At 42.8% G+C, this 13,749-nt stretch overlaps 1 protein-coding gene across 1 annotated transcript in view; it reads right to left on the bottom strand.

Moving 5' to 3' along the window:
* The window catches only part of lrp1ab (low density lipoprotein receptor-related protein 1Ab), a 146,247-nt gene that overhangs the window by 105,496 nt on the left and 27,002 nt on the right, over positions 1–13,749 (bottom strand). The gene's annotated exons all lie outside the window — the stretch shown is intronic.

The following is a 13,749-nucleotide window of genomic DNA, read 5'->3' as shown; positions in this document are numbered from 1 at the left end:
TTTAGACATACTACTTAAACAGCGATTAGGGCGATTACGTCACCACAGTTTTAGCCTTAGACCATTTAAACCAATGGGCTGAGGCGGCACAACCCGCTAAATTGTCCCTGACGAGCCTGAATTTGCAAATAAATGACACTTGTGCACCTTTATACGAATTAAAAATGCATCGGCTGCTCCCTTATTATTCAGTCAGATTATAACTTAGAATGAAGGCAGCATTTTAAGGTATGTAAGAATTTAGACAGAAGCGTGTATGTCTAGAGCTCACTAGGTTTCCGAACAGACCCTCTGACTCCTCAGAAAGTCTTCCCAGAAGAGTGGAGGCTGTTATGGCTGCAAAGGGGAAAGAACTATACCTCACTGCACACGTTTGTTGAATGGAATGTTAAACAAGCTCATAATCTAGTGTCCACATCTTTTGTCATATAGTGTGCATCAATAGTGTTCAGTGATTGTACATGGGTGTGGCTCGTGTTGGTTTGTGGCTTTGGATTTCCAACCCTCGTCCCACCTCTACATGACTGAGGGGGGCATTTTTTGTTGTTTTTGGTTCATGGCAAAGAAACAGGGAAAGCACAACCCAGTTCCAGCTCCTCAAGCACAACAAAGTCTCCGACCTCGAAACTTAATCGTTTCCTCTTTTTCCTTCCACCCGCCGGTGCGTCCTTCCAGAGCTGCTCCGCTGTGGCCACTAGAGAAAGCTCTGGAAAGACTAAAGTCTCAGACTGCATTAACAGAACAGTCGCAGTGTGTGTGTGTGTGTGTGTGTGTGTGTGTGTGTGTGTGTGTGTGTGTGTGTGTGTGTGTGTGTGTGAGTGTGTGAGTGTGTGCAGTTCGTAAAGGAAAAAGAAAAAAAAAAAAGTGCAGCAAACAGAGCAACATGATCAGAGCAGAAGAAGAAACAAACACACACGTTGTGGAAATGACAATGCCGTATCGGAATGCACGTGTGTGTGTGTGTGTGTGTGTGTGTGTGTGTGTGTGTGTGTGTGTGTGTGTGTGTGTGTGTGTGTGTGTGTGTGTAACAGAGAGAGGCGTGTGGGGAGGAGAGCGGGCCGGCAGGAAAAGTCAGGGCAGAGGATCTGAGGAAATGAAAAGGAAGTTATTGGCTCTGGGTTAACAGAGGCGCACATGAACGACCCACGATTGCTTCCTTCCTAAACCGTCGCCAACGCCACCGGCACTCGGTCACACAGAAAAATGGCACAGAAGCACAGGCTGGTTCTCAAACAAACGCCAGCCGGTGAATAAATAAATAAATAAATCCATTTTTGGGGATTTTTTTAATTTGCTAAAACATTAGAACCACCCCTAAAAATATTCATGCCAATTTTTGTATTTTGTAACAATTGTGCAGCTTGTCGGGTAGCACTGTCGCCTCACAGAAAGAAGGTCCTGGGTTCGAATCCCAGCTAAAGCGGTCTGGGTGCTTTCTGTGTAGAGTTTGTATGTTCTCCTCGTGTCTGTGTGGGTTTCCTCACAGTCCAAAGACATGCAGCCAGGTTAATTGGAGATAATAAATTGCCTTGTGATAGACTGGTGACCCATCCTGGTGGTATCATGCCTTTTGTCCAGTTAATCGGACCCTCCTTGACCCTGAATAGGATTAAGTGGTGGTAAAACAGAAAATGAATAAATGAATGTGTACGTAACTGTAAAAAATATATTAAATGTCAGGCTGATCGTAGTTGTTCATGGATCTGTGTTGAATGCAGCAGATATGATCAGCATAAAGTGTGTGTGTGTTTGGATTTAACGCCATGTTTAACACGTGTCATTTTATGGCATGATTGGTGTTACGTCTGAGTCTACTTATTGTATCTTGCCTTTATATTGCGGGTCCATTTTACATTTTTATGTTTATATTTATGGCTGTGAGGTAGGATCAGCATAATGACCTGAATGACTTGATAAGAACCCAGACGACTGGGGTTGAACCATCTCCAAAAAAAGTGGTGCTTACAGGAAGCTATGTTGAGTACCCATCAACAGTGTTCTGAGGAGAAACAGTCCAGGAACCTCGGACAGATTTTTGGGTGGACATGAGTTATTGATCCAAGAGGACATGAAGGCTCTGACGTCTGACTGCATGATCACACGCCACTCAAAGTATCCATGCTAAGGTGATCTCTTGTCCACCATCAAAGCACCTACAATTCTGCAAGCATCAGAACTGGACATCTGAGCAATGGAAGAAATCTGAGTGGTTCGAAGTGGACGAATGTAATTTTTTTAAAGATCATGTGAATGGCTGTCACAAAGAAGCTGAAAGACCTGCTGGTAACATGATTGGTCCTAATGTTTTGGCTCATCGGTTTACAAAGATTAGCTGTATTTTGAATACTGTCTATTTAATCTGTATGTTGGACTGAAGACAAATAATTAGCTTTTGTACTCAAATCCCATTCGTGTTTAGCTACTTCCAACCAGCTCCAACCACAAACTGAAGGAATGGAAAAAGACAGGAAGTGCGTCCGACACACAAAACATTCAGCACCCAGCCATAACTCACGATAATTGTACATGCAGGTATAGATCGTTGATTGAGACTGTAATAGCTAGGTAATGTAATCTATCATTTAGCCCAGCGTAAAAAAAACTCTGGATTAAGCGGCTCTGTGGTTTTAAAGCCAATAATGAACTCCCTCGTTCAGATAGGTCTCAACACGGTCCTTAAAGAGGGCTCGCTGGGACACGAAGGCATTACCGTTCCACAAAAACAACAACAGAACTAGCAACATCCACTCCTCAAGCTTTATCCTTTATCCACACAGTGAATTATTAGGTGTCCACATATTTTGTCCATATGGTGTATGAGGGAAGGATCTGGGTCACTTAGCCGCAGTGCCATTAATTAAAACAAACCCACACAGATCTGCAACACACGTCCACCGCTCATGGATTACTACATAAAGGTGAAACTATTTCTGGATTCCTAATTCAGTACCATTTAAAGTTTAAAATAGGTCAGTACAGGGGGTGCACATACTAAAGCCACATTCATATTGAACGTTCATGGATTCAGAATAATACATGATTTTAAAGTTTGTCCTCTGTGATTTTGTTTCTATCCAAATAGGTCATGTGGGTGCTTTTCTGCCTCCTCAGTGGTGGCCTGATAGGTTAAGACCCCTCTGGGTTTAGACCCCCTTGAATTGGCATTCAGCCCTGTGATTTTGGGGGTCTTTGGAATTTAATAGAAAAAAACAAACAAAAGTGGTACAGCGGTCTAATGTTAATCCCATCACTGGGCACTCAGGACGCGCAGTGGTCAAACACGCTAGCAAACCAGAGCTGACATCTTGAACTCACGAGTTTGAATCTCAGCTGTGCTACCGGCAGGCTGGGCACCTACATGAACAATGATTTGCTCGTTCACAGGGAGGGTGCTGGAGGGGATTCATTATAACTGATGCAGTTACGATCTCTGCTGGCTGACTGATAGCGACTGCACAGAGACGGGGGATCATGTGATCAGGGTGTGTCTCTCTGTACACAAAGCTGATCTCCTTATGAACTGGTCTTGAGCAGGTGAAAAGATGTGGTCGGCTACTGCACACATGTCGGAGGGGGCGTGTGTTAGTCATGACTCCTCTCAATCAGAAGAGGAAGTCGACATCAGTAGAGAGGATGCGTAATGCAATAGGGTCATTGGATATGACTAGACTGGGAGGAAAATTGGAGGAAAAAAGACTAAAGCCCCATCCTGTTAATACTCGGGACACTTGCACATCAAAAACTACCTATTTCATTTATGTAATGGCATACACAGGATTTTCACCTTTACTTCCATTTCATATTTATATATTTTTATATTTTCTATAGTTTTTATATTGCACAAAACTGCACCTTTTTAAAATTACAATGTAAATTGCACATGCTAAATGTTTACAATGTTTTCTATGTTTACAGGTATGAATGTGTGTGTTAGAGAGAGAGTGAGCTGTGTGAATAAGATTGTCTGTATTGTATTTTTCGTGCACTGCAAGCATCTGTGTAACCAAAAACAAATTCCTTGTATGTGTGAGCATACTTGGCCAATAAAGCCCGATTCTGATTCTGATTCTGATTCTGATTCTGATTGAATATTGAGGGACCCAGAGTAATGCCTGATTTAAAAGGTGCTCCTCTGTGATTTTATTTCTGTCCAGATGGGTCACATGGGTGCTTTTCTTCCTCCTCCCAAAGTGTAAATGACCCACTGTGGTGGTCTGAGTTTAGACCCCCTGAGTTTAGACCTTCTTGAATTGCCATTTAGCCCTGTGATTTTGCAGGTGCGTCTTGAGTTTGGAGTTAAATCTGAGGGATATATTTTGGTTGGAAACGGTGAGGGCGGGAGGAGTAGTAACTTGGCAGTGGTGGAGCATAAATTAGTGACCTTCTGACTACTAGTCCATTACCTTAACCACTAAGCTGCTACATTTAACATTACAAGTCTACAGTTTACATCTGGCATTAACTAGTCTGGCGGCATATTTACATTTGGATTTTTGGTACTTAGCAGGAGCTTTTATCCAAAGTGGCCGATATAATGCAAGCAATTGAGGGTTAAGTGCCTTTGTCAGGGGCCTGAAAATTGGCAACTTTGCAGTGTCTGGGCTTTAATTAGCAGTCTTCCAATAACTAATGCAGTACCTTATCAATTAAGTCAGAAAAACAATCTAATACTACAGATTCTTTTTGACTGTTTTATTAAACATTTGTGTATAAAAAGTACTTATGAGGCTAGCTATGACATGAACCCAGGAGAAAAATTAGCAGCACAGACGATAACCTGGAGGAAGAAAAGCTCAGCACTGTGGAAATAAAGAATCATCATTTCACGAGCAGGGTGGTCAACTACAGACGACGAGATGTCACCAGCCAACGTGAGTCACACAGGAAAACTGAAGATAGGACAGACAGAGGATGCTGGGAAGTCATGGGTGTGGTGTTTGGGTGGCGTGAGAAACACCCACGTGTGACAAATGTAGCCAACATTTTTTTTTTTTTTTTTTTACTAATGACTGCACGGCTTAGTGGGATTTAGTTCCTAGATCTAGGAAAATAAATCCCACTCTAGGTTTTGGGTGGTGGCCTGACTCGAACCTTGAACTCGATGCTGGGTTCATGCTTTAACGACATCTAGTGTGCAAAGACGACTGGACCAAATTCTCTCCACAGAAACATGAAAGGCTGAACTCTGGTTTTCAGAAGCATCTATTTATTAGGATTTTAATGTCATGTTTTACACTTTGGTGTAAACTCACTACACAAGATTTATCAGTTCAAGTTTAATGTCAAACACAGTCATGGACAATATTGGATCTCCAATTTACCTCACTTGCACATCTTTGGACTGTGGGAGGAAACCGGAGCTCCTGGAGGAAACCCACACAGACACGGGGAGAACATGCAAACTCCACACAGAAAGTACCTGAACTGATCTACCTGGGAATCAAACTCAGGACCTTCTTGCTGTGAGGTTACAGTGCTCCCAACCGAGCCACCGTGCCTCCCTCGGAAGCATTTGGTGGAAGTGTTTGCAGTCGTTGATGCTAAATATGACCCAACTGGAGGAAAATAAAAATATATATATATATTTTCCATATGAGTGACTGTGTTACATGAGTGTTTTGGATTTTCTGTTCTGTTGGTTCTATATTACATTTTGTACAAGGATCTGAAACCTTATAATTAAGGCCCTACCTAACTCATGGCCATGAAAATCGTGTCACAGACCTTTGTGTTTAGCAATTTAACATTGTTCATTTGCGCAGCATTCAAGCGCCTCACGTTTACTGGTTAATCTGAAGCACTCCTAGCAATCCTACGGCAATTCAGTTAGCAATCGCTTAGTCAAAATGTCCAAGATGTGGAAGTGTAAAGCAGCTAAAAACACAACTCGGGCAAATCGGTAAATAACAAACTCCCTACCAATTCTGTGAACACAAAAGGGGGGGGGGGGGGGGGGGGTCAAAACACAGACGAGTATTTTCCTATTTGAGACAGAGCCTCGCACCATCGTTGGATGTTCTAGGTTTACATTCAACCATTAGGGCGGCACAGTGGCTAAGTGGGTAGCACTGTCACCTCACAGCAAGGAGGACCTGGGTTCGATCGTTTGCATGTTTTCTACATGGCCGAGTGGGTTTCCTCCCACATTCCAAAGACATGCAAGTGAGGTGAATTGGAGACACTAAATTGTCCATGACTGTGTTTCATATAAACTTGTGAACTGATGAATCTTGTGTAATGAGTAACTACCGTTCCTGTCATGAACGTAACCAAAGTGTAAAACATGACGGTAAAATCCTAATAAACAAACAAACAAACATTCAACCATTAAAAAAACAAGAAAATCAGAAGGGGGCAAATGCTTTTTCCATCACTTGGAGGCGTGTCCGAGTTTGTTTACATGCAGCAGTGGTCCTGTACTGACTTCAGTTGTGAATTAAACTGGCGTCTTCCATCAGAAACCACATGAACCAGCGACTCATTCCTGTGCCATCTGGTCCATTGAACGTAAGTGTTGTGATCGGCTCGACAAGCCGAGATCCATCGTGTGACTAACTGCTTTGTGTAGCCGCACGATTAACGGCTCTCGGCGTTCCCAAACAGAGCAGTGACACGGTCCTGCCAGGACCTGTCTGTAAGCATACGTTATGTAAACTGTGCTAACGGTGCGAGCATTCCTGTAAACTGCTTCGTCTGGGTTCCAATCGCGAGTGTAAGCGGCTGGAAGACTCGGTTCCCACAGTCAACACTAGCAGCAGGTGAACACAAGGTACAGGAACCCACATTTCCCATGAGAACGTACACACGGCAGACAAAATAACAGAAACACTACATTACAAGTGGAAACAAGTGACTCAAGCACAAGATGCCCACCACTGCTGAGACCGGGGTTCAAGAGCCAGCTGAGCTACCGGCCTAAATGATTCTCTACAGACAACACTGGTCGTGTCTGAGGGAGGACAAAGGCCCTGCAAGGGGGAAAAAAGCGGCTGTAACAGTGACCCCTAGTGTCTGGTTAAGGTGCTGTCACTAATTTTTAATTTTTTTAAAAATGGGATGGTCAGACGTAGATGGCCAGAAGTATGTGGACACTCCTTCTAATGACAGTTTAGATTTTTTTAGGCACACTCCTTTTCAGAATAGAGTAGGCTGCGGAGATCAACTCTTTGCTCATGCCCTTGGTTTTGTCCAGCTTTGTGCCCACATTTTTCAAAACAAAAGCTACTTAATTAATAAAAATAGTGGCAATCTGGTCCCACTGAGGTTTACCAGATGTAACGTGGTTTAAAGCCTCCACAAGAGGGCGTACATGGAAAATTATTATTATTTATTATTATTAATTATTATTATTTTTCGCTGAAACCCATTTTTTTGGCTTTCAACTCACCCAAGGGTCTAAAGTATCCCTGGAATCACATGTAGGGATTAAAAGCTCTTCATTAAAATCGGCCTCAGAAACAATAGTTTTGTGAACCATGATGATCTAACATTTACATTTATAGCAGACTCTTTACAGCTGTGACTAAAAACAATTTAAACAATTGAGGATTAAGAGCCTTGCTCAGGGGTCCAACAGTGGATACTTGGCAGTAGTGGAGCTTAAACCAGCAACCTTTAATTACTGGTCAAGTACCTTAACTGCTGAACTACCACTGCAATATATGCCCAGCCTCACTGTAAATTAACACAAGCAAGTGAGGACAGCACAGTGGCTCGGTGGGTAGCACTTTCGCCTCACAGCAAGAAGGTCCTGGGTTCGATTGCCAAGTGGAGCGCTCTGGGTCCTTTCCGTGTGGAGTTTGCATGTTCACCCACGTGTGGGTTGCCTCTGGGAGCTCGGGTTTCCTCCCACAGTCCCAAGACGTGCAAGTGAGGTTAACTGGAGATACAAAATTGTCCATGACTTGTGAACTGATAAATCTTGTGTAAACAGTAACTACCGTTCCTGTCAGGAATGTAACCAAAGTGTAAAACATGACGTTAAAATCCTAATAAATAAATAAAATAAACAACCATGTGAAGTCAGCTAACAAGTGCGCTATGTAGCTACACCGCTAAATGAACATGATCCCAATCATCTCACAGTGCACATAAACCCATTTTCAGAAGACTGTTATAGTCTGAGTGCTCTGCAGATTATTCTGTAAGTCTGGACGTCACCGTTTTGATTCTGTTTGTTTGTGCGTCTTCGATACGAACTAAAACGCACCATAACAGAAGAGACATGACAGGAGAAGCTGAAATGTTTAGTGTGTGTGTTAGTGTAGAAGAGAGCAGTGTTGTGTCTGCTTCTGAGGAGTGCCCGCACTTTGGAAAAACATTTACAGACCTTACACTCCTCCCTGTGTCTAATGGCGTCAGTCAGAGCCGTTACATAATCAGCGGGCCGATCCAGCTGGAAGAACATTCAGTCTGCCTGACTTCAACCGAGCAGGGGGAAGAAGAGAAGAACCTTTTTAGGGGAGAAGTCTTTATAAAGGCAGTTTAAAGGTACACATGGAAGCTCTGGCTGCCCACGCTGGTTCGTTTGGGTGTATTTTTAATGTTTAAATGACACCCACAATCAGGGAGATTTGCTGAGTGTATTTACACAGGCTGAAGAACAAACTCTGTGTGTGTTTTCCCACCCTAATAAGGAAAGCAAGTCCATAAAAGAGTTTCCTACAAGCGCTGAACAGCTTTTACATCTCACAGCGTGTTTGCATGTATTCCTGAAATAAATTCAATATGTAATTCAATATTTAAATGAGTTAAATTATATGTGGGAAAATATCTTGATGTCAAAATTTCTATTTTATATTAACAATTCTGTAAAAGAATAAATCTCAGACATGTATTTAAAACTTGTAACCAAACAGCCTTAAGCACATGTTGGTACAGTGTTAGCCTAATGGGTAGAGCTTTGGGCTATCAACCGGAAGATTGGCAGTTAAAATCCAGGCTCTGCTATGCAGCCACTGTTGGGTCCTTGAGCAAGGCCCTTAACCCTGTCTGCTCCAGGGGCGCCATACGATGGCTGACCATGCGCTCTGAGCCCAGCTTCCAAACAAGCTGTGATATGCGAAGAAAGAATTTTCTTGTACTGTACAACTGTATATGTATATATGACAAATAAAGTCTATCTTCTTCTTAAAAAAACCCTTGATACTAGGGCTGGGTATCGCCACTAATTTCCTGGATCGATTCTATTCCGATTTTACAAGGTCCCGATTCGATTCGATCTTCGATCTTCGATTTTCGATTCAATTTCGATTCAACACATTTAGGCATATTTGAGTTACATTAACAGGTTTTGTTTAAATATGTAAAGATGTTCAGAGAACGAATGTGATAATTGTACAAAGAACATTTATTATTAAAAATATTTGTGTATTTTGTTTACATAAATAATTAATCCAAAACAGAAAACAGTAACATTCAACAGCCAGGTGTATGTTTACATTACATTTACAATGTTGTAGCATGTCAGACAAATGAAATAATAATAAAAAATGAATGTTACTGTTTTCTTCCATTTGTCTGACATGCTACAACATTGTAAATGTAATGTAAACATACACCTGGCTGTTGTACAGCTTATGCCAAGTTTACACTACACGACACTCTGATTAACACGTGGTCACTGTAATGTTCACACTACACGACTGATCGGCGATGGGGAGTTTTACACTACACCATCCATCACCAGGGGGAATCACAGGCGAGCTTCTCTGGTCTCCAAAACTATGTTTTGTCACGAAAACACACGTGAGAAGTGATGAAAGGTTTAATGATACCACGTCCAAACATGCACATCAACAAGTAGCGAGCAATCAAAGTTTGTGCGCTGATGAAATAAATGAATCTGAGTGGATTTGGCAACACGAGCAGCATGGATCGTTCTGTAGTGAGTTGGAGGTTAATAAATATTTTGTTTTGTAGAGAACGATCTCACGTGTGCTGATGTATTCTGATAGAAACTATATTGCGCTCCACCACCTGTTACCAACCTCTCCCCTGTGTTTCCCCTCGCTGTTTCTCACATTGATTGAGAGCCGAGTTTTGATCGCAGAGCGAACACCGAGTTCCTCCCGAATCCAGAGCCGAGCGAAAATCAGTGCAAAAAGTTGTGTAGTGGTCATAACTTGAGCTTCTGCCATGCTAAACTGATGTGCAGGTCAGATCTGTGGGTCTGTGGGTGGGTGGGTCTTCATACGCTGTGTAAAGACCCTGATTGGTGGAAGAGACGCCTGTGCAGAATGCAGGGGCGAGAAGAGGAGGGCTGTGCACGTGTCGGAAGAGGCGTGTACAGCGACGTGCTCTCCTCGGATGCAATCTGGTATCTCTCAGCAGCGGAAGACAAAATTGAGTGTGCTAAATTAAAAAAAAAATATGCAAGACGCCCAGGTGTCGCGGCAGCGTTGCCACCGGTCGTCTGGGCACCATCTAGCGGGCATAACTGGCAGTGTCTGCAGCAGACACGTCTCTGCTAGGGCGGAATGACCGGACTATGTGTAAGGACCCTGATTGGCAGATAGAGAGGCACCTGTGCAGAGTGCATAGGTAAAAAAAAAAAAAAGGGTTCCCATTCATGGGCTGTGCGCGGGTCGGAGGAGGCGTGAGCAGCAATATATTCACCTCGACTGCAATCAGGGATCCCCAACAGTCCAATCGTTGTTCATGTGGCTGTTCAGCCCAGCAGGCAGGCAAAGCTGAGACTCGATATGATTTTTCTCACCAGTTTATAATCCTAATGGAAAGACTTCTTTAAATTAAACATACCCACTTCCCTCTAAACTCAGTAGAATTTTTTTTTAATAACAGGCCAAGTTTAATTTTATTTCTAAAATACCTCACGAGCTGTTTCCAGAATGGTATGTCCAAAAGTTATGACACATTAAATTCTCAATGTACCTCCCCCCAATGACACATTAAGCAAATAAATCAACATCTGCTACATATTGTTTTCACACATAAGGGGTGTACAAACTGGTGCTTAAGTTTTATGCATCTTTATATTTGTCATCCAAAACAGAAGAAATATTCAGCTATGACTAAAGCTTAAAGCTCTGTGGTGATTCTGGTATCTCCTGTAAGGATGTAGCCCTTCGCTTTAGTCACATCAGGGCTTTTACCTGAAGAAAGGAGGAGGTGGAGAGGGTAATTGCAGCGTAGGTGAGGCGTCTGGGAACAGCCATGCAATTAAAGGCCAAGACATAACAATACTGGGGGAAGGTAGAGCTCAGAACTCTGAACATACCAGCATGTACATGTACAGATTGGGAAACTGATAATCACTCTTCTGACTAACAACTGCCTGAACTGAAGTATACACACAAATAATTCAAATATTTAACCTTCTACAGGGCATAATATCATCAAATGATTCACAGACATGAATTAAAACTTGTGAAAGTACAGCTAACTGTATTAGAAGCACATGCTACATTATGCAACAGTGAGAAATTAAGATATTTTACCCCCTACCACGCATAATATTATCAAAAGATTCAAAGAATACAGAGAAATCTCTGTATATGACTTGTAAAAGACAGAACCCACTATCTGGTACATGTGACTTCTGATGTTTTGGAAAGCATTCAAATGGGCTCAGGGAAACTTTCCCACACGGTTGCCAATAAACATTATTAATCCTGATTTAGGCCTGTACTACACACAGCAGAAACCAAACAGCAACTACATCCAGAAACAACACAGACCACAAACATGATTCTATACCTCTCCATATATGCTGTTACATAAGATATGTTATATTTGGACACACTGCTGGGTAGATAGTGTAAGAGATTATAGCTGGCACCGAACCAAGAGGTAATTTTATAATTATAGATGTACTTCAAGTGTGTACAGTTGCTGAAATGAATTATGTGAAGCAATAGAAGAGGGTCTAAACACACACACAAACTATATACACCGACCAGGCATAACATTACGACCACTGACAGGTGAAGCGAATAGCACTGACTATCTCTTCACCATGGCACCTGTTAGTGGGTGGGATATATTCGGCAGCAAGTGACATTTTATCCTCAAAGTTGATGTGTAAGAAGCAGGAAAAATGGGCGAGCGTAAGGATTTGAGCGAGTTTGACAAGGGCCGAATTGTGATGGCTAGACGAATGGGTCAGAGCATCTCCAATACTGCAGCTCTTGTGGGGTGTTCCCGGTCTGCAGTGGTAAGTATCTATCAAAAGTGGTCCAAGGAAGCCACTCAGGTGGCGCAGCGGTAAAAAGACAAGCTGCAACCAGAGCTGGATTCTGAGTACCTGGTATCGAATCCAGCTCTGCCTTACCGGTTCGAAGCTGAGTGGCTGTATGAGCAACGATTGGCCGGTTGCTCAGTTGGGAGGTGGGAGAAAGAACCGGATGTGGGTCTCTCTCGGTCAGAATGCGATTACGACCTCTGCCGGCTGACTAGACGCGCCTGCACAAGAGATGAGGAAGAGTGCCTTTAAGGTGTGTCTCTCCGCATGCAACGCTAGGAGGCGGCAAACTCATCAATGTGCGGGTGGCAAAAATGCATCCGGCTGCTGACCATATTTCAGAGGGGATATTCGATCTCCTCGGTCAGGGCAGGGTTCGGCATAGACAGAGAGGAAGCACGATGCAAATTGAACAATTGGATGCGCTAAAGGGGGAGAAGAAGGGGGAAAATAAAAAAAATAATATTGATGCATGTGGGGAGCGAAGGCTGGCCCGTGTGGTCCGATCCAACAGACGAGCTACTGTAGCTCAAACTGCTGAAGAAGTTAATGCTGGTTCTGAAAGAAAGATGACAGAATACACAGAGCATCACAGTTTGTTGCCACTTCAAAGCTGGATGTCAACAGTGGTGGGCTAGCTTACTAGACTACTGCACCAACCAAGCGCCTGTATACGTGTGTATAGGTAGATAGATAGATAGATAGATAGATAGATAGATAGATAGACAAATAGACGGACAGACAGACAGACAGATAGCTAATGTGTGAGCACATTTCTGTTGATATGCACAGGTTTAAGTTTCAAACGCCAGTTTACAACCAGACTGATAAATGTACATGTACAGAGACGGAGAGAAACAATGGCAGAGTGCAAGGTTTGCTGGCGACATGGCTGGTTAGTAATTAACTTCAAATGCTAAATCACATGTCTGGAGGAATGATTTCCTGTCGTCCTAGAAGCCAGAGAGGTCAATAAAGCAGTTTAATATCATAGAAAGAAACTTCCTGACTTCATGTGAGCACTGGGGATTAGAAGTCACACTGCAGTGGTGAGTTGGGGAGGAGGAAATAGGGTCATCCACAGATCTAATGTGATAGTGTCGAATGCCACGCTGCACATTTCATTTAAGACTAGCATTATGCATATAAGCAGTGCTAATGACACTGTTGTGCTTGTGGCTTGGCAGTACATACCTGGATTCACGTAGGCACAATTTGGCTAATTTCCTAAACCGATCCCCTTCATTAGAATTATTAGCGACTGCATATTTAAATGTGTCTCTGTAAAGGGCCGTCACGGTTATGACTTTTTTGAGTGTGGTTTAATATGTAACCTGGGCGTTTAATCTCAATTACAGAATGGCAGCTGGTTCCGTCTTATAGCTTTTAACCAGGAAATTATGCCATGTCATTATGAGCTTTTTCTGTTGGATGAAACGCTGTGTGTTGGATGAAACGCTGTGTGTTATGCAATCTCGCTTTTGGCTACCAGTCTACAGTGTGTTTATCGCTCTAAGTCACTACTGTGATATGACTATACAGTATGT

This window comes from Trichomycterus rosablanca, chromosome 19, assembly GCF_030014385.1.
Source record: "Trichomycterus rosablanca isolate fTriRos1 chromosome 19, fTriRos1.hap1, whole genome shotgun sequence".
In the NCBI taxonomy this organism is placed as follows: Eukaryota; Metazoa; Chordata; class Actinopteri; order Siluriformes; family Trichomycteridae; genus Trichomycterus; species Trichomycterus rosablanca.
Note: the sequence above shows the minus strand (reverse complement) of the source record. Positions and strands in the feature narration are given on the sequence as shown.